The sequence below is a fragment of the Eubalaena glacialis genome, chromosome X (assembly GCF_028564815.1).
Source record: "Eubalaena glacialis isolate mEubGla1 chromosome X, mEubGla1.1.hap2.+ XY, whole genome shotgun sequence".
NCBI lineage: Eukaryota > Metazoa > Chordata > Mammalia > Artiodactyla > Balaenidae > Eubalaena > Eubalaena glacialis.
Genome location: NC_083736.1, coordinates 66,726,948 through 66,733,400, shown reverse-complemented (window position 1 = coordinate 66,733,400; position 6,453 = coordinate 66,726,948). Strand labels below are relative to the sequence as shown.

General features: G+C 43.4%; 1 pseudogene; it reads left to right on the top strand.

Annotated features, from left to right (window-relative positions):
• Positions 1–4,904: 4,904 nt before the first annotated feature.
• On the top strand, positions 4,905–6,196 carry LOC133081811 (centrosomal protein of 78 kDa-like; annotated as a pseudogene).
• Positions 6,197–6,453: the final 257 nt, after the last annotated feature.

Genomic DNA, 6,453 nt, shown 5'->3' with positions numbered 1-6,453 from the left:
CTGTGTGCCACAACTGAGAGAAAACCCACACACCACAATGAAGAGCCCACTCACCACAACAAAAGATCCAGCATGCCTCAACGAAGATCCTGCGTGCCACAGCTAAGACCCAATGCAGCCAAAAAAGAAAAATAATAAATAAATTATATTAAATAATTTTTTTAAATCCTTAAAAAATAATAAAAAAGGAGTGAACCTTGTAACATTTCAATATTAATAGGTTGGGGAGAAGAGGAGGATGTAGCAAAGAAAAATAAGAAAAATCAGGAGTGTTTGGTATTCTAAAAGTTAGGCAACAGATGAAATCACACCTCATTTGGAAGGTTTCCCTGACTCCCATGTGTGATTTCCTAAGGACACCTAGCTGAGTAGCATCATTCGTCCTATGTGGTCCTCTGTGTCCTCATCAATAAAATGGGGGAATGATATTGCCCACCCCCTAGGGTTGTTGTGAGCCTTGAATGAGGCAGTCTATGTGAACCTCACTAGTGCTTAATTAATATTACCTACTGTAACCCTCTCTTCCCATTAGACTGAATGGTCTTGAAGGACCTGAGGTCTTACTCATCTTAATATCTTATTTCTGCTTTTCCTTCTTCCTTCCCTACCTCTTGGCCATGATCCCCTAGTACAGTTTCTAGCACAGAGGGCCCTTAATAAACTATTTTTGAATGAAAAACACCTACCACCCCCTAATTATTCCAACATCTTCCTAAACAAGTTTTATCTCTTCATCATTCTGATTGTTTTAATACCCATGTTGATGTGGTTCTACTTTGTACCTCTATATATTAGTCTGGTCAACACTTTGTGTCTCAAATGTGAGTAATTTATGGACTCTTTAAACATTACAATAGGGGATTAGCTCAAGAAGGTGAAGTGGAGGGAGGAGTCAAGATGGCGGAATAGGAGAACATGGAATTTGTTGCTCCACAGACGTTCATCAAAAACACATCTACAAACAGAACAATTCCCACAGAGCTCCTGCTGAACAGTAGCAGTAGACTTCAGACACCTAAAAGAATGAAAGAAAGAAGAAAAAAGAAAAAAAGAAAGGAAGAATCAAAAAAGAGACCAGCAACCCTGGCAGGAAGCTGAAGCTGAGCAGAGATCCCCACATTAAGAAAGACTCCCTCACGGAGGGGAAATCAGCTGGGACAGAAAAGGAACTTCAGGGGATCAAAGGAGAATGCAGCAGACGGTCTGTGGAAGGCAAGACAATGTAAGAACTGCACACATGATCTATACCACAGCTCTGTGCATTCTAGCCTGAATCGTGAGTCGCCTGTTGTGAAGGGGAGCTGTGTGCTGGAAAGACGGGTTCTGAGTGCAGACCCAGGGAAAGGACAGCTCTTGGCTGTGAAAAGACAGCCTGAAGGGATAGGAGTAAGGGGTGCCACAACTGGGAAAGTCTATGGAAAAAGCCTGAGACACCATAGCAAGGTGTCATTGTCGAGCAGGGTGCAAGGGGCGGAGCCACAATCATAACCCCCTTCCCTACCCACCGTCTTCTTTGGCCTCTGCGGGCATTAGGAGTGGCTCCCACCTGAGCAGGCACGCCCACCCCTTGGGCTGGGGTTGCCTCCACCTGCATAGGCTCCAGAGGCCTGAGCGCCACCCACCCCAAAACCTACTTGGGAAACAGCCCTGGGCACCCCTGCCTGGGACGAGAGTCCACCAAATTTGGCAGGGTCAGAGGGCTAAAGAGTGGGGTTGAAAGAACAGACCCGGGGAGAGAAATGCAATTGGCTGCACAGAAACAATAGAAGGGATGGGAATGAGGGGACGCACGGCTGGGAATGCTCCTAGAGGAAGCCAGGTCTGCCTGGAATGCGAGGTGCCATTGTTGAGAGGTGCATGGGAGGAGGGGATGACAATGCTCCCATACACCAGCTCCTGCTGCTGCAGCTACTGGAAGTACCCAGTTGTGCTCCAAGCAGCCGCTGCTTTCGCTCCCATTCACCTGGACGAGGATCAGATGCCTGAGGGCAGCACACAGGCAGAGGTGTGGTTAAAAACAAAACTGAACCTGAGGGGCAGTGCAACCGAGGAAGAGAAACGCAAATCTTTCTATGCAGCAGCACAAGCTGTGAATTAAATCCCCAAGATCGGCTGGGTAAATCCTGCATTTGTGGAATACCTGAATGGACAACAAGTGTTTCAACATCTGAGACCAGTGTAGTCTTCACAGCACTGGATGTTGTGGGCAAATACACATGGAAATCAGGCCAGATCGGAGTCTGAGCTGGCCCGACAGTGCCCAAAACAGATCCAGAGACCTACCTAGAGGTATTGGAAGGCCTCCTGGGGAGGCGGCCCCAAGAAAATATTCTTATTACTAATATTCTATGTTGGTTTTTTTCATTTTGTTCAGTTGTTGGTGTTGTTGCTTTTAGCATTTTTTATTTTTTATTCTCTACTTTTATTTTTTATCTCTTATCTTATGTAATTTTCTTAATATAGATAACGTTTTTATTTTTATATTTTTCCTTTACTTTTTTGTTGCTGTGGCTTTTGTCTTGTTTTGTTCTTCACTTTATATATTTTTTCCCTTTTTCTTTCTTTTTTCAATTGTTTTTAGGTGTATATTCTATGTTTTATTTGCTTTGTTGTTGTTGATGTTGTTTGCTTGCCTGAATTTCTGTTTTATTTTTCATTCTTTGTTTTTGTTAGTATAATCCTTATCAATTGTTCTCATATTAGAATTCTCTTATTTGGTTGTCTGTTCCCTTGTTTTTTGTTTTCTTTTCTTTCCTCTGTGTGTGTGTGTGAGTGTGTGTTGTGTTGCTGTTGCTGCTGTTGGTTTGCTACTGTTCTTGCTATTTGCCCTGAGCTTTGCTTGTCTGGGTTTTGTTGTGGTTTTGGTTTATTTTTGTTTGGTTTTGTTTTTTGTTTTTGTCTTGTTTTGTTTGTCTTTATTTAATTTCTTTTCTCTATATTTTATCAGTTCACACTGTGTGGCTTGTGGGATCTTGGTTCCCCAATCAGGGGTCAGTCCTGGGCCTCTGGAGTGGGAACATAGAGTCCTGGATGCTGGAATACCAGAGAATTCCCGGGTACAGGGAATATTAATTGGCATGTGCATTCCTGATGGTATCCATAAACACAGTAGGTTAGACAAAATGAAATAACAGAGAAATATGCTGCAGACAAAGGAGCAAGGTAAAATCCCACAAGACCAAATAAATGAAGAAGAAATAGGCAAGCTATCTGAAAAAGAATTCACAGTAATGATAATAAAGATGATCCAAGATCTAAGAAAAGGAATGGAGAAAATACAAGAAACGTTTAACAAGGACCTAGAAGAACTAAAGAACAATCAGTGATGAACAACACAAATACTGAAATGAAAAACACACAAGAAGGAATCAAGAGCAGAATAACTGAGGCAGAAGAACGAATAAGTGAGCTGGAAGATAGAATGGTGGAGTTAACTGTCGAGGAACATAATAAAGAAAAAAGAATAAAAAGAATTGAGGACAGACTCAGAGACTTCTGGGACAACATCAAACCAACATTCAAATTATAGGTGTCCCAGAAGAAGAAGAGAAAGGGAAAGGGCCTGAGAAAATATTTGAAGAGATTATAGTTGAAAACTTCCCTAACATGGGAAAAGAAATAGTCAGTCAAGTCCAGGAAGCACAGAGAGTCCCATAAAGGATAAACCCAAGGAGAAACACACCAAGACACATATCACACTAACAAAAATTAAATGCAAAGAAACAATATTAAAAGCAGCAAGGGAAAAGCAACAAATAAACTACAAGGGAATCCCCATAAAGATACCAACTAATTTTTCAGCAGAAACCTTGCAGGCCAGAAGGGAATGCCTGGACATATTTAAAGTGATGAAAGGGAGAAACCTACAACCAGAATTACTCTACCCAGTGAGGGTCTCATTCAGAATTGACAGAGAAATCAAAAGCTTTACAGACAAGCAAAAGCTAAGAGAATTCAGCACCACCAAACCAGCTTTACAACAAATGCTAAAGGAACTTCTTTGGGCAGAAAACACAAGAAAACAAAAAGACCTACAAGAATAAACCCAAAACAATTAAGAAAATGGTAATAGGAGCATACATATCTATAATTACATTAAGTGTAAATGGATTAAATGCTCCAACCAAAAGACACAGACTAGCTGAATGGACACAAAAACAAGACCCATAAATATGCTATCTACAAGAGAAGCACGTCAGACCTAGGAACATATACAGACTGAAAGTGAGGGGATGGAAAAAGATATTCCATGCAAATGGGAATCAAAAGAAAACTGGAGTAGCAAAACTCATATCAGACAAGATAGACTTTAAAATAAAGACTATTACAAGAGACAAGGAAGGACACTACATAATGATCAAGGGATCAATCCAAGAATATATAACAACTGTAAATATATATGCACCCAACACAGGAGCACCTCAATACATAAGGCAAATGCTAACAGCCATAAAAGGAGAAATCAACAGTAACACAATAATAGAGGGGGACTTTAACACTCCACTTGCACCAATGGGCAGATCTTCCAAACAGAAAATAAATAATGAAATGCAAGCTTTAAATGAAACAATAGACCAAATAAACTTAATTGATATTTCTAAGACATTCCATCTGAAAGTGGCAGAATACACTTTCTTCTCAAGTGTTCATGGAACATTCTCCAGGATAGATCACATCTTGGGTCACAAATCAAGCCTCAGTAAATTTAACAAAATTGAAATCATAGCAAGCATCTTTTCCAATGACAAGGCTATGAGATTAGAAATCACTTACAGGAAGAAAATGTAAAAAATACAAACACATGGGTCCTTGAGCCCCACCCCCATGGGGCCACCCGCCGGTTTGAACCACATCCCTGTGACGCGGAGTGTGATGAGGCCGGCGTCAATGGCCTGGGATGTGCCATGGGAGCCGGTGCAGGAGCGCAGCATCGAGGGGCGGGCCTAGCTGGGGCCCATGGCCCTGCGTCTTCTGGCTGCATCGTGGGTCCTGCACACGCTTCGAGGCCGCAGTTGCCTGCGGTGGGCACCCGAGGGGCCGGGAGGCGAGCCGGGGCCCCCAGGTGGGTGTGGGCATCGTGTCCGCAGCCAGCATCCCCGAGGCTGTGCTCGGGCCATGATCACTCTGTGAAGCTGTGCTACGACAGCGAGGCCGACTTCTTCCCGTGCTGTGAGGACCTCTGCACGCTGCAGGACTTGGTGCCTCTGCCCACCTTGCGTGCCTCCCTGTGGGAGGGCCTGCTGGACTTCAATGCCGACCACCTCTACGGGGTGGACTGGGTGCCACTCCTGAGCACCCTCTGCCCCTGATCTGTATCCAGAGCTTCTTCCAGCCACGCCTTGGTGAGACAGGTTGTGACAGAAATAAAGTTTACAGAAGTCGTGTTCCTGCAATAAGAAATACAGATGTGACCTTCTAGTTGTGTAAAGCTCTTAAATGCTATGTAAGTGCGTCGGGTGCACTAAGGAATCTGGAGCTAAATGGGCTAGTTCTGAGAGAGAGAGAGACTTAACTATGTTAACAAAGTTATTTGTCAAGGTGTAAAGAACTCTATCATCACTCTTAAGACAGTAAACTTCATGGGGTGTAATCTGACATGGCAGGGAGCAGATCACATGGCCAAGATCTTAAAGTATCAGACTACCAGAAGGCATAAAGAAACCTGGGCTGAGAGTCTTCGTTACAGGAGACCTGATCTTGACTGTATGGCTGGTTTGAGGTGCATCACTCTGAACTGCAACACGCTCATTGGTGACCTGGGTGCAAGTGCTTTTCCAGAATCTCTTAGTGAGGATTTGTGGCTTAAAGCACTTGACCTGCAGCAGTGTGGCCTCACCAATGAAGGAGCAAAGGCTTTACTAAGGGCCTTTGAAACCAATAGAACTCTGCTCATTCTGGATATAAGAAAAATCCACTTGATCATTCTGTGATGAAAACAGTTATCAAAAAAGGTCTCCAGAATGGAAGGAGTGCCAAGTCAGAGTACCAATGGATAACTTCTCCATCGCTGAAGGAACCATCCAAAGCTGCTAGGCAGAAAAAGAGAACTGTAATTTTGGGAAGTGGTCGAAAAGGAAAAGCTACTATTAGAATTGGCATCTGCCCTCGGCCAGTACTCTGCCTTGCACAGAAGTGTGCACAAAATCAGGCACCCGAAAGTCCAATGAGGGATACTTATGTAATGCAGAAAATCTAGAGACAACCCTGGTGTCCTGCAGGAGGGGTCTGACGAAGGAAATTAGGATCCATCCATAGTATGGAGTAACATGTGCGTGGAGAAGGGGAAGATGTCCAGTGGAGCCCCACAACAGAAGCAAGATGAATATTCCATTCCACATTGGCAACACCAAAGGAGATGATGCTTTAGAAAAAAGATTTCTCAACAAAGCTCTTGAACTCAATATGATCTCCCTGAAAGGGCATAGGTCCGTGGGAGGCATTCAGGTCTCTCTG